We start from the raw sequence: 14,652 nt of genomic DNA, 5'->3' as shown, positions 1-14,652 counted from the left end.
CTTCATGGTTGTCACAGGGAATGGCGACTACGTTTGAGAAAACAGGTAATTTTTAGAGATGTTTTGATTCTGAACACTGAACGTGTTAGCATTAGCTTAGCTACTTAGCTTCGACTACATTTGCATCCCTACATAGCTTAAAGGTTAAACACATGCACCATATGTTGATGATAATGATAATATCTATGTTTATCTTTATAGCTGGTCTTAAGGCTAATTACGAGGCAGAGGTCAGCTGCTGCCTGGACACATCCATGATCACGCCACTGGTGGGACACAATTGTACTGGATTTCAGCTGAAGGCTGCTGTTCTGTCCAAACTGAGACATTTTTATTGTGACATACCCTCCACTGTTGTTAGCTTTTGATTCAATAATTTTTTTTGAGATGAGGAAATCACTATTGCATGTTTCTAGTTAAATACCCTACTTTTATGATATATCACTACAGCATGCACTTTTTATATTTTCCATCAATTTCACCCAAAAGTTGAATAACTATTTGTGAGCAGTGTATGTAGACACATAATAGAAGCACATTTCAATAATATGTCTGCTGCAGTAGTGCAGTTTATCTACCTAGATTGGTGTAACAGTAAAAAAAACATATGCTACTGATGTTTCTGACTAAAATCTGCTTGAAAAGCACAACTGCTTATCTGTCAAAATGTGTGTAACAAAAGTGTGCACTGAACACTGAATAAAGTCTCTGTAGATTATAGACAAAATTTGCATCTCTCATCACAAATTTCTGTTCATTCATCCAAAGTGCATGAGTAAAATACAAAACAGGTGAAGTACTAAAAAAGATTTATTTTCTAGAAAAGCCAATAGTCAACAATGCAGTTTAATTCTGGGACAGTTGCTCCAGCACCGACACCATGCGTCCCATCAGTGCAACCAAGGTTTTCATTCATCTTCTGGATGTTCTGGAGCATGGCAGAGGTCACGTCTTGGTGTCTTCCGATCTGTTCCAAGAACCGTTCCTCTGACCTCTCCAGATACTGCAGAGGATCCACAGCAGCTTCCTGGTTCCCTTTTCCTGCATAAAAGCACCAAAAAGTACTAGTTGTCAGTAATTATTTTCTATTTTCATAAACACAGTTAACTTAAAGTAAATGTTCTATTTTGTGATTTTAGGATGGGTCAAAAGATAACATACTGATCATGTTGATGTCTGCATAGTCTAAACAGATCTTACTTGATTTGGTCTGTAGAGAGGAGGACAGCGTGGAGGAGCTGCAGGACGGAACCAGTAAGCTGCAGACTAGTGCTCCTGGTAACTGGACCTCATCATCCAAGGCCGACAACTAAATAAAATGAACAAGACATGCTGTTGATAGCATCTGTAATACAAATGATTTTATCCATTAACTGATTTATTGCTTTGTCCATACAATGTTAGAAAGTGTTACAAATAATACCTGTAATAATTTCCAACAGTGATAAATGCCTTGTTTTATTTTACAACAAAAAACACCAAAAGCATCTGTGTATAAGAAATCAGTGCATTTGATTTCCACATCTGCAAAGCTAGAAAATCACACATCAGAATTTCACCTTGAAATTATGAAAATAGCTGCAGATTACCAGTACTCTTTACTTCATTGTGTTAACTTGATCATTTCAATCAGTTTTTTAGACTTGTATTACTGATACGAAACATAATCAACACATAAATTAAAATGTGTTCGCAAAGAGTTCACTGGTTCTTCAAGGGAAATTTCAATGATAACCATATAGTTCAGTAATATGATTAATGGGTCATTGTGCAACAGCGTGGGAGGTTCTGAATACAGGTCTTGGACTGAAATATTGCTGCTGCTTTCCTCCGGTTTTATAAGGAGTTGTTTCATAGCTTGTTAGCTTACCAGCGGCTAACTGGCTGGCAAACAATAGTTGAACGCCAACCTCTAATCACTGATCCGGTGTCCGGACCGCGTTAGCTGGCGGAACGTTCATAATACTGATGTGGGACTGTTGTAGCTAGCGTATTCATAGTAGGATAACAGCAGGATGTTGGAGAAATAAAACTTACCATTATCAGGATCGCTGGTCTGCATGGCAGACTCTTAGCGCATCGCACTGCTTGAATGTCTGTGTGTTTCAGGCCGATTTTAAAATAAAACTCAATAAAATTCTCGTCCGGGTGAGTGTCCTTCGTTGTCGCTTCGCCATACGGACATGTCCCTTCCGGGGCTCGGTAGGAAAAAAAGATTTGATATATATATAATGAAAGTTGATATATATATATAATGAAAGTCGATATATATATAATGAAACTTGATATATATATAATGAAAGTTGATATATATATATATAATGAAACTTGATATATATATAATGAAAGTTGATATATATATAGTGAAAGTCGATATATATATATAATGAAAGTCGATATATATATATATAATGAAAGTCGAGATATATATATAATGAAAGTTGATATATATATATAATGAAAGTCGATATATATATAATGAAAGTTGATATATATATATATATCAACTTTCATTATATATATATCAAGTTTCATTATATATATATCGACTTTCATTATATATATATCAAGTTTCATTATATATATATCAAGTTTCATTATATATATATCGACTTTCATTATATATATATCAAGTTTCATTATATATATATCAAGTTTCATTATATATATATCAAGTTTCATTATATATATATCGACTTTCATTATATATATAATTTCCTAAACGGCATGCCATATATATATATATATATATATATATATATATATTGTCAGGCCGGCCACTAGCGGCTCCGCCAAGTGCCTCCTTCCCTCCCCTTTTCTCCTTGTCTCTAGGGCTGTGTCCGAAATGGCATACTAACGTACTACTCATACTAAGTGTGACGTCAAAATAAGTATGTAGTGCATTCACATTAGATAGTATGAAAAGATTGAGTATGCGACAAATACCCGGATGTATGCTATTTCTGGAAAATTTTTAAGTATGCGCTGTTGAATATTAAGTTAGCATTGATTACTCTGGCATCGTTCTGTGTGGTCTGATCTGCTACGTGCCGCCTGGTTACGTGCCTTCGTCAATACAGGAAGTTTTATGCATGTAAAAATCGTCAACTTGTCGTTCTTGCAGTAAAAAGGTCAAGCTCGACAGCATGCTATTTTCCCGTGGTCATTTCAATACAATATACATCTCTACAGTATTCAACATGCGCGGTGACCACACTAGTCATACTCAAACGCCCCATAATGCTTTGCGAGCTACCCACCGAAATGGAAGCCTCCGCCGGATCTGTGGCCAGACCGGGGTGATTTTTATTTTATTTTATGTGGTTAAGTAGTCATCCTAATCACCCCACAGATTTGAAAAACAGACGTTTTCTGACCAACGTTTTAAATTTGTCAGACGCCTCACAATGTGCTACTGAATGCTAGCAGCTAGTTGCAGCAGCTCGCTTTGCATACAGAACAAGTAGCAGCTACCTCCAGTAGCCTGCAGCTACAATTGAAACGATTCGCATAATCTGGCTAATAACTGCATGAGGAGTGCCGGCTTGAAATTGCCACATTAATTATGCAACTGTTTGTTAGCGTAAAATCGACCTGAAGCCGGCATTCAGCCGAGATATTTGATAGCCGTACTTCTGGTTTTTGTCATCAGAGGTTTGAAATGCATTATGGGAAATGTAGTAGTATGCTACAGTGTGAACGGTTGGCATTCTAATCATACTTATAGTATGTAGTATACAGTATATACTCATTGAATATGTAGTACGTTAGTATGCCATTTCGGACACAGCCTATGTGTTGCTCTGTGTGGCGGCAGCCCTCAGCTGTAGCTGGTTGTAATCAGCTGATTGGATTATCGACGCAGGTGATCCCAGCCAATCAGCGCAACTTCCTCTACCTTCAAGAGCAGACGCCACACGCTCTCCTACGCTGGATTGTGACACAACCTGTAAACACTCTTGCACCTATAGTTTGAGTTTTCGCCTTCGCATGCCTCTAGTAACTCTGGTTTCTCTCTGCCATAGTTTTTGTTACCTGCACCTGCCGTCTGCCAACTGGGACTCCCTCAACCAATAATCCAAATTCCTCCAAGAACCACTGGAAAACCACTTACTGTCTTCACCGGTCCATCCAGCACCCACAAGTCACCTCTTCCCCTCCCGGCGTCCCTTCCCTGGAGAGTCACCAGCTGGAGCCCGGTCCGAGCGTCTCTAAGTGTTAAGGACCTGGTATTGCGTTGTTTTGTTTTGTGAGCATTAGTGTAGTTAAGCTTCTGATGAGTTTAGTTCCAAGCCAGTTGGCTTCGTTTTTTGTTAGCTTGCCTTTGCCTTAGTCAATTAACCGTCTGATGAGTTTTTGTTCCAAGCCTGTTGGCTTCGCCTTTTGTTAACTTGCCTTTGCCTTAGTTAAATCAAGTATTTCATATTTTAGTTCATCTCTGCCTTTTTCCTTCGTGGTTTTTTGTTCATGAATCCTCCTGCCTCTAGGAGCAGTAGAGCGTAGTCTTCTCAGTTGTTTGTTTGAATTAGCTTTCCGTCCGCTAGCTGCTATTGTTAATACGAAGTTCTGGCAAATAAACCTTTTAAACTTAGTCCCTGGCGTACTCGTTCATTCCCTGCATCCTGAGCTCCGGCCCTGAACCCTGACATGTGTGTGTATATATGTATATAATTGTGTGTACACACACACACACACACACACACACACACACATATATATATATGGTGTCAGCAATGGTTTTGCTGCTGCAACTGGACCTGTCAAACCTGCAACTCCAAGTCTTCTCTTCACAGTTGAAACTGAGACTTACTTACTATGACCACTATTAGCTGTGTTTTGAAGCGCTGTTGTCGTGTGAGCCGCCTATCAGCCAACCTCTTCCTGTCAGAATTTCCTCCAGTTTCTTTGATGGTGAAGAAAACTGTACTCACTGACACTTTGACTTCTTTGCAATTTCTCTGTAGGACAGACCTCCATTATTAAATGTTTTGATGGTCTGTTTCTCTTTTATTGTTAATTGCCTTTTTCTCACCATTTTTATAGCAACACACTACTTTCTGCAGTACAATACTGTTCAAATAATGCTCTGGAGGGTATGGTGCCATGGTGTGTTCCAACACTACTTTTATGCAGACAGAGGGGGTTATAAGTAATCAAGAACAGTTGGGACACCTATAGGATTTGCAAACCTCCAAAACCATCAAGCGCTATGACAAAACTGGCTCACATGAGGACCAACCTCAGATTAGAGCCCAGATAAATGCCACACACAGTTCTAGTAGCAGACAACAGTTTAGAGGTGACTACGCCAGTCAAGCCTTTATGGTCAAATAGCTGCTAAGAATGGTAGTATTTAAATAGCGCTTTACATGATATGTCACATTTACCCATTCACACACTGATGGCGGAAGCTGCCATGTAAGGCACTAACCACAACCCATCAGGAGCAATTAGGGGTTAGGTATCTTGCTCAGGGACACCTCGACATGAGCACGACGGGCCAAGGATCGAACCGGCAACCTTCTAGTTACAAGACGGCCACTCTACCCACTGAGCCATGCCGCCCCCTAAGAAATCACTACTAAGGAAAAGCAACAAGCAGAAGAGATTTATTTGGGCCAAAAAACACAAGGAATGGGCATCAGACCAGTGGAAATCTGTGCCTAGTTCTGATGAGTCCAAATTTGAGATCTTTGGTTCCACTCAACTTGTCTTTGTGTGATGCAGAAGAGGTGAATGGATGGTCTCTACATGCATGGTTCCCACCGTGAAGCATGGAGGAGGAGGTGTGATGCTGTGGGGGTGCTTTGTTAGTGACAGTATTGGGGCACACTGAACCAGCATGGCTACCACAGGATCCTGCAGCGACATGCCATCCCATCCAGTTTGTGTTTAGTTAAATCATTATTCATTTTTCAACAGGACAATGATTCCAAACAAACCTCCAGGCTGTGTAAGGGCTATTTGACCAAGAAGGAGAGTGATGAAGTGCAGCGCCAGATGACCTGGCCTCCTCAGTCACCTCATTTAACACCAATCAACCCCATCTCTCAAGATATTAATATAATGTATAAAGCTGTTATGATAATGTGTGAATTAACAATGCAAAAACTAATGAACCTTCAGATATTTATAGCACTAATCTGCATTTCCCTTTTCTGAACTTCATAGTGAGTTTTGACTCTCCATTCAAACCAATACTTTAAAGTTCTGGCTCTCTTTAATCACTCAAAGCATCACTCTTAAGCAGGACACAGCTGTTTTCACGTAACTACGCTTTAAGAGATGCAATCCAGACACAAATTGTCATTACAGTGTGCTTAATTACACAGTGTTTGCTAATGAGCTACTAACCTGCTAGCTTGCAAACATTACACACTGACAGCAGGAAAGAAAGGAGACAGTAGCGGAGGTAATTTATTTTATGGGGGACAAATATTGTAATAAGAAGTCATTTGATGTTACTGTTGTAATGATGGCCTCTGGGTCAAACCCTGTGTACCTTGCTAAATGAACAGATGCAAGTAATGGTCCATATTCCTCCTGCCTCTGTGTTTCGTGTGTTCAGCACATGTCTGCATCACCGTCTCCTGTAGGCAGACAGGGCACAGTGCAGCATGTGTGACTGCATGTGCGCGTGTGTGCATTAGTCCTGTATATTGTGTGGATCTGTCGGCGCCCGGCCTATCGCTCCCCGTGGGCACATGAAGGGCGGTATGGTGGCTGGGGGCTGGGAGCTGCTGACATGACCGCCCAGTTCAAAGAGATCGAGCAGGAGATGCAGTCAGAGAGGGAACACAGCAGCCTTTATAGTCACCTTGGCTGAGCCTGGGAAAACTCTGCAGCCCCCCTTCGTCCTCGCCTGTGTGTGGAGGCAAGTGGACTTACAGGTGCTGCATAGTGCTGCTCAGGCTCTGTAATACGTCAGAATCTGTGATCTGTTAAAGAAAAAAAAATCACAATATCCCATGTATTTCAATGAGAGCTAAGCGCTGATAGATGGCACAGAGTGAAAACGCCACAAGATGGTCTGTCTGAAATGCTTTCCCATCAGAGACAGAGCTGAGAACTCAGGCTGAAAACTCAAGTCTTCTGGCTCCAAGTCATCATCTGACCTCTGACCTCCATCTGTGCCATTCCACAGTTCATATTTGTAAAGTATTTGAACTTGAAACAAAACAAAAGCAAATGTGTTTCAGTAAGTGTTTTTCTTCATCGAATGCAAATTTGTTTTATACAGAGAAGATTATGGGCTGATGTTTGCGATGCCACGAACTAAACAGGTCACTATAAACAGCAGCTTTACTATACAAGATACCAGACACTACAAATCCGTACTACTGTGGTACAGTAGTACTAACTGACACCACGTTAAAAAAAGACACAACTTGGAATTACTGACCATGCAAGGATGTACAACAAAAGAGTAAACAAAAGAAGAGCAACTGCATTTTTAAAAATTTGATCACATGTACTTTAAGGTATTTGTACAATCAATTAATCCTTGTACCTTTCTAAGATAACATTTTGTAGCAGTTCACTATCTTTGCTATCATTCTGGGGCATCATCATCCCCAGCCAAAAGGTAAAATATCTTTTGTCCACTGAACTTCAGCTTAAAACAGACAGTAGTAAACAGAAGCCATGGCAACAATCGAGGAGCTTACAATATTTTTCATATCGACATCATGACAGAGAAAATGGCTGTGATGACATCAGAGCATGCTCACAGACATTCTCTGTTGTCCTCACTAGCCATGTATTGAATTGCATGTGAAGCATTAATTTCTGAGGATGTAGAGACACTCACAAGAAACTCGTACTTATATACACTGCTCAAAAAATTAAAGGAACACTTTTTAATCTATTGCATCAAATCAGTGTAACATGTGGGATACTGATCTGGTCAAGTAAGTAACTGAGGGGCTTTTTAGTCAGTTTCAGCTGCTTTGGTGTTCATAAAATTAACAACAGATGCACTAGAGGGTAACAGTGAGACACCCTCCAAAACAGGAATAAGTTTACAGGTGAAGGCCACTGACATTTTTTTCCTTCCTAATATTTTCTGACTGTTTTTCACTAGTTTTGCATTTGGCTAGGGTAAGTGTCACTTCTGGTAGCATGAGGCGTCCTCTAGTGCCCGCTGTGCTCGCTGACTGGCACCGTGGAGCTCGGCTGGCATTTGCCATAGAACACAGGAATTGGCAAGTCCACCACTGGTGCCCTGTGCTTTTCACAGATGAGAGCAGGTTCACTCTGAGCGCATGTGACAGGCATGAAAGGGTCTGGAGAAGCCGTGGAAAACGTTATGCTGCCTCTAACATTGTTCAGCATGACCGGTTTGGTGGTGGGTCAGTGATGGTGTGGGGAGGCATATCCATGGAGGGACGCACAGACCTCTACAGACTGGACAATGGCATTCTGACTGTCATTAGGTATCAAGATGAAATCCTTTGACCCATTGTCAGACCCTACATTGGTGCAGTGGTCCTGGATTCCTTGTGTTGCACGACAATGCCCAGTCTTATGTGGTAAGAGAACTCATGCAGTTCCTGGAGGATGAAGGAACTGATACCATTAGCTGGCCCCCACGCTCACCTGACCTGAATCCAATAGAACACCTTTGGAACATTATGTTTTGTTCCATCCGACACCATCAGGTTGCTCCTCAGACTGTCCAGGAGCTCAGCGATGCCCTGGTCCAGTTCTGGGAGGAGATACCCCAGGACACCATCTGTCGTCTCATTCAGAGCTTGTCCCGGCATCGTCAGTCATGCATACAAGCACATGGAGGCCATACAAACTACTGAATACCATTTTGAGTTGCTGCCAAGGAATTTCAGCAAGATGGACCAGCCTCACATCAGTTTTTCACTTTGATTTTGGGGTGTCTTGAATTTAGCCCTCCTGGGGGTTGATAATTTTCATTCCCATCAAACAATGTGGCACTTTTCATTCCTAACACATTATCCAGTCCATATCAATGCTAATATCCAGTTTGTTTTTTTCCCCGTATTGAAATATGATGTATTTTCAAAGTGTTCCTTTAACTTTTGTTGAGCAGTGTATATGAAACTGTGTTGTTAAAACCAAATAAATCAGTCTCCTGAAGTCACAATAAGTGCTTTTAGTTTAGTTTTTAAAGAAGGCACTCTGGTTTGAGCCCTTCTTTAATGTGCCACTTGGAGAGCGGAAAACATTTGTGCCCCTCTCAAGCAAGACCCATTTGTCATTTGAATCTATCATTAAGGACACTGCTATTAAAAACAAGTCATGTTGAATTTTATTTAAATAAATGAAACCCACGTAAGCAGGAAAGCATTGTCATCATCAGCATACTTAGGCTTGTGTTTACATCACTGTGTGAATCACACTCTCCTCAAAAAGTTTTGGAGCAGTGAGGCCAGTTTCTTCCTTCTAACTTGTGTATCAGATCCAGATGTAAATACCTGGAAATAAAAGCTGAAATGTTAACCTCTTGTCTCATATTCATCATTTGATGTCAATCCAAATGTTTTCAGTCTACAGCAAAAATAAAGGAAGTGGCCTCGCTGTTCCAATACTTTTGACGGGGAGTGTAGATTCATGCAAGTAACATTTTCACTCCAAGGATTTCAGTTACAAATGCAACAATTACTGGAACATGTCTGTGTGTGGTTGAAATGCATTAAATTGAATTTGTAAAAGGGGATATTCAAACCAAAAGATGATCTGTAAAGCCTTACAACTGGAATTATCTAATAATGGTGGCCATGTACAAGGGCCATGAAAGGCCATGAAAGATTGTGAAGACCACTTATACAGATGTGAAAACTATGGGATGTAGCACCACCTAACCAGTCCATATGGACTTCAGATCGATGCAGCAGCCTATAATACAGTGCACACTCCTATTCCTCACCTTCTTCCTCTTTCAGCCATTTTCCTCTTTAGTTGGATCTGCTGTTTGTCATCCTCATCCTATTCATGGACTTCTTCCTCTCCTTTCCTCTCACTCTGGCACATCCACTAGCATGGCACAGCTTTATTTTCCATTGGCTCCGTGCTGCAGCAGCTCACCAAAGTGCTCCCACTGGTATTATTCCACTGGCTCTCTATGTAACACCATTCTTCTCTGCCCTATATACAGTCTGGCTATCACCTCTGACGCCCTGCGCTCAGTGTTTACAACCTGCCGTCCATGCACTCACACCTGGCTGCGGATTCTGTTATACTTGTTGCCCTGCCATCCTGCCTTGCCTCAAAGTGCAGTACAGCTATCCTCCCCCAGCCACAAAAAGCGACCCTCCAGGATCTTTATTTTTCCTACATTTTTAAACTCCAACATATTTTTTATGACACCGTTCTCAGGGCAGACTATGATAACACTTGTTGCTGGAGCGAGCTTAAGTGTACATTGGCAGGGCTGGGCAGGTGTCACTCAGCAGGCCCTTGCTGTTTATTAATAGCTTTTTATGTTTCGATGCAGACGGCCATGAATGTGGCTATTCAGTGGAGGAAAGGGTTGGAGAGCCCGGCAAAGGAAGCTGTGTGTGTGTGTGTGTGTGTGTGTGTGTGTGTGTGTGTGTGTGTGTGTGTGTGTGTGTGTGTGTGTGTGTGTGTGTGTGTGTGTGTGTGTGTGTGTGTGTGTGTGTGTTGAGTAAGGACTGGCTAAGGTAGGGTGGTAAGCTGAGCCAGTGTCTGATGTGAGCAATCCAGGGGGTGTCACTTGTTTGTGTGCGTGTGAAGGGAGGGGAGAGGTTGACATCACTCCTTCCAGTGCTGAGGGGGTTGTTATTGTTGCCATTCTCAGCTTAGAGGAGCTGGAGCCACAGCTCACATCACAGGGGCTCTGTCATTTCCTACTGTACACATACACACCAAAGGAGTCTGACTTATGCATTCTCGCACCAACGTAAGCATGAAAAAGACCAACACACTTCACACTATCTCTCTCTCTCACACACACACAGCAGCGGATAAGTTCCAGTTCAATTAACTGACACTGCTGCCTTATCATTGCGGGTGGAACTGCCAGTTACGGCCCAGTATCAGCTGTAAATCTGCCCATCTTAATAAGTTAAAGCTGCGGGTGACAGGGGTTGGGGGGTGGGATGTGTGTGTGCAATAGTACAGCACAAGTAGGCACTTGCTTGCACATGTTGCCCAGACTTGGGGCTTAAACACATTAGGCTGCATTCAAAGAGCATGCTTTCAGGGGAAATTTATGGAGCCTGACAGCACAGTGCGGGCGAAGCAGTCATTTTCACTGAATAGAGTTTAAAGGTGCAATCTGGAATTTATTTGACCATCCACACTCACATATGTATTAAAAAGTTTTGAGTTTGGGAAATGGCTGATGGGAAATGAGCCTTCTTGAAAACTTTTTCAGGCCATGATAACACAAATGTTGAACGTACTGTATAGATCTTTTATAGACCCCATTATCTTATTTATTTTCAGCATGCTTAATTGGTGGGAACTACAGTTACAGACGTGTCTGACTCTCACAAAGTTGGTGACTGTAACTAACAATCTTACAATCGACCACATCACAGCAGATTTTCACTGAACCAGTGTCCATTCTAGGTCTTTACTTCATAAAGACAATAAAGATACTACCAGTAGTTTGCAAATGAAGGCAAACAGTGGCTACATTGAGGAACCTAAAACATAAAACAACATACTTATATCTATTTTTCTGTGTATTACATAATTCCACATGTATGATCTCTATGATTAATAATAAATTTATTGGTCTTTTAAAGATAATCCATGTGTGATCATACATTCAGCATCGATGTTTATGTCATCTCCTTAAGCTACATATGACAACATCTTAATGTACTAAAGCTGTCTTTCATTTTTAAAAAAAATCTCTTCATAAGGAATATAATGAATAGATGCACACTTATTTAGTGGGTTTATCGATTACTGCTTGTGTCTTACTGGTTTGTCATGTTAAGGTGAGCTACAGTACCTTGTTACTGAATGATTTTTGAAAGTATATTACTCTGATATTTCTGGGTAATAATGTATCAGGCCATAAAAGGTGGTCAAATGGACAGAGTACTTTGATGTGTGTGTATTCAAACATTCAGTTCTGACAGTGTAAATGTAGGAGTTGGTTATATCACATGGAACGAAAACATTTCCTCTTCCTTTCCATTTCAGTTTGGAATGAAAACATGAACCCCCCGCCTTCTGTCTGGCTGTCTGTCTGTCAGTCTCCTGGTGTATGAGTGTGTATAGTCGGTGCCCTGGGTGGAGATTAGGTCTGGTAATAATGGGATGGCCCTTGCTGCATGTCAGCCCCCTCCTCCCTCACATTCCACTGTCCCAAACATACACTCACATACACGGCCTTGTGTGACCCCTCTCCACCCTGCACGACTTGAACACACACATGCGCGCACAATCACACACACTCCCCTTTGGCAATGCTTCAGTCCCTCCTCCCTCCCTCACCCTCCCAGGCCTTTGGACATCAGAGCAGGCCTCCCCAATCCCCCTTTAGCAAGCATCCAGACCTGCTAAACCAACAGACGGCCAGGTCTATTGTCCCACAGCTTGATCTGGAGTGTGTGTGTTGGTTTGGCCCGGCCGGTAGGTTAGGATAAGATTTGGACAGTGTTGGATCCCCTCTAATCCCAAAAAAACAGAGGTAAAGCCGAGTCCTGGAGGACCTCCGGCGCTTTCAGTGCTACACCCTCCTTCACCTGCATATACACACACATGTGGGCACGCACACAGTGTTATGATTGCCGCAGTGGGCCCCATATGACTAGCAGTTATGACGTCCATTACTAGAAAAAATCTGGTGACATTAGAAAATGGCACAGACACTAAAATAAGACGAGATGTGGTAGGACATCCTGGTGTTTTTGGCATACAGCATCACATACAGCACTATGTTTAGGAACATACTGTACCTTTTTATGGCATATTATATAGTATGGTAATTTAGGGATTAGAATGTACACAGAGAGTTTGAAAAACAAGCAGACCACACACTCTTACAACAAAAAATGGCTGCACATGATTGGACAAAAACTTCACTTGTGGGATGTCAGCTCCTGGATTTCAAACCGGACCAGCAAAGTGTCTCATTTGGAAACTTTCTCTTGTAATGTAAAAACTGTTCTCTGAAAATATTTGATGATAGAAATAAGCCTTGCAATATCTGCAGCTGTACTCAACAACCATTGGTCATTTAGTGGATGGTCTTGATTTGTATAAAACCTCAGTTTAATGCTAATGACCTGCAGGAAAACATTCTGTCTCTTGAAATCTTGTTGGCAGGTACCATAAGTTAGCATGTTTGTTAGCTTACATGCTAACAGGACAATAATAAGTTTCCAATGTTTTTTGCACGTGCAACTCATTATATGTATTCAGATTTATGTAGCCGGAGTTGAACTTATTATACCCCCGCAGGATGTAATCAGTGGATTTGCTAATTGCTGCAGTTTTCGATTGAACTGATTTTGCTACAAAATTGAAAGGAATTCTCCTTCATATCAAATGAACTCACATAAATATACACATGCAAATGCCATGAAAATATTTTTATTCTAACTTCAACCTACTTCTAATCTCAACCATCATAAGAAATACTACTCCAGACAGTATTACACCAGAATTTGATAAAGGTGTGGCAGCTCAGAGGAACAAACACCACAAAGACATCATTGAAGAGAAACCAATTCTTTTTTATTCTTTATAATTATTATTTTCCATACATGGTGGGCGTACAACACAGACTCATTTCCATGATTTCTTCTGCAATCATAATACCTTATTTTCCACACTTTCTGTACTCAGTGTTGCCCTCTCAGGCTTCCTGTTGCTATATATAATACATGGTACACATTCAAGCGACTGTACATTCAAAACCAGCTTTTATCTGTTCCTCACCCTCTCTGTGTCTTCTTTACCTCCAGCTCCTGAGTGCTGCTTTGTGACTGTATCAGAGGAAAGAGTTAAGCCGTGGGGTGTGAGTGTAATGCACACTGCCCCAGCGAATTGACTTTAAACGGGGAAAAAAAGTCAGAACACAGCAAACGGTTTTGATTTATGGGAGCAGAACCACATTTGATATTCATTTCCGCAGCTGTGGCCAGCTAAAAAAACAGCCTGCAAATAGACCCATACTGACAATGGCGCAGTGTAGCCCTCTGCTGTGTGTGTGTGTGTGTGTGTTAGAGAGACAGTGTGTGTCTCTGAGCCTGCGTGCGTCACTCCTATTTTAGGAATGTTTTGGGGCTCTTTCAGTCAAATTTGCCGCAGATGTTTCTGATTCGCCAAACACATATAATAAGTAATTATTGAAAACACCTTTCGGTTGCCCAGGGTTGTGTGGTGCTTCATTTTGTGTAATCGAAGCTGTGGTTTCTCAGAGAGGCACAGGATCCAAGAGTTTATTGAAAGCCAACAAAACAGCCCTGCAGTCAGAGTTTCCTGAGAGAAGAAGAGAGAAAAGGGAGCTTAAAGAAATATTCCCCATCCTGCCTCAGTGAAAAGACAGAAAGAGAGAGGAAAGGGAGGGAGGTCTCAAGATGGAGAGATGAAGAGGGAAGGATCAGCAGCAATCAGAACCACTCAGGTGGAAAGAGATGAGGAGATTTGGTGGTTGGAGATAGAGGGATGAAGAGACTGCTCATTGTCGGGATG

The 14,652-nt window shown here is 41.5% G+C and overlaps 2 long non-coding RNA genes across 2 annotated transcripts; one reads left to right on the top strand and one right to left on the bottom strand.

Annotated features, from left to right (window-relative positions):
- Positions 1–792: 792 nt before the first annotated feature.
- LOC127537423 (uncharacterized) lies at positions 793–2,322 on the bottom strand. The gene is made up of 3 exons (XR_007947046.1): positions 2,038–2,322; positions 1,201–1,309; positions 793–1,041 (listed from the first exon to the last, which is right to left on the bottom strand). It is a non-coding gene; the product is annotated as an uncharacterized LOC127537423 (long non-coding RNA).
- Positions 2,323–3,144: 822 nt separating this feature from the next.
- LOC127537446 (uncharacterized) lies at positions 3,145–4,591 on the top strand. Its single transcript, XR_007947070.1, has 2 exons — positions 3,145–3,299; positions 4,026–4,591. It is a non-coding gene; the product is annotated as an uncharacterized LOC127537446 (long non-coding RNA).
- The last annotated feature ends 10,061 nt before the right edge of the window (positions 4,592–14,652 follow it).

The sequence above is a fragment of the Acanthochromis polyacanthus genome, chromosome 15 (assembly GCF_021347895.1).
Source record: "Acanthochromis polyacanthus isolate Apoly-LR-REF ecotype Palm Island chromosome 15, KAUST_Apoly_ChrSc, whole genome shotgun sequence".
In the NCBI taxonomy this organism is placed as follows: Eukaryota; Metazoa; Chordata; class Actinopteri; family Pomacentridae; genus Acanthochromis; species Acanthochromis polyacanthus.
The sequence above is the reverse complement of the archived record's forward strand: the minus strand, read 5'-3'. Positions and strand labels throughout refer to the sequence as shown.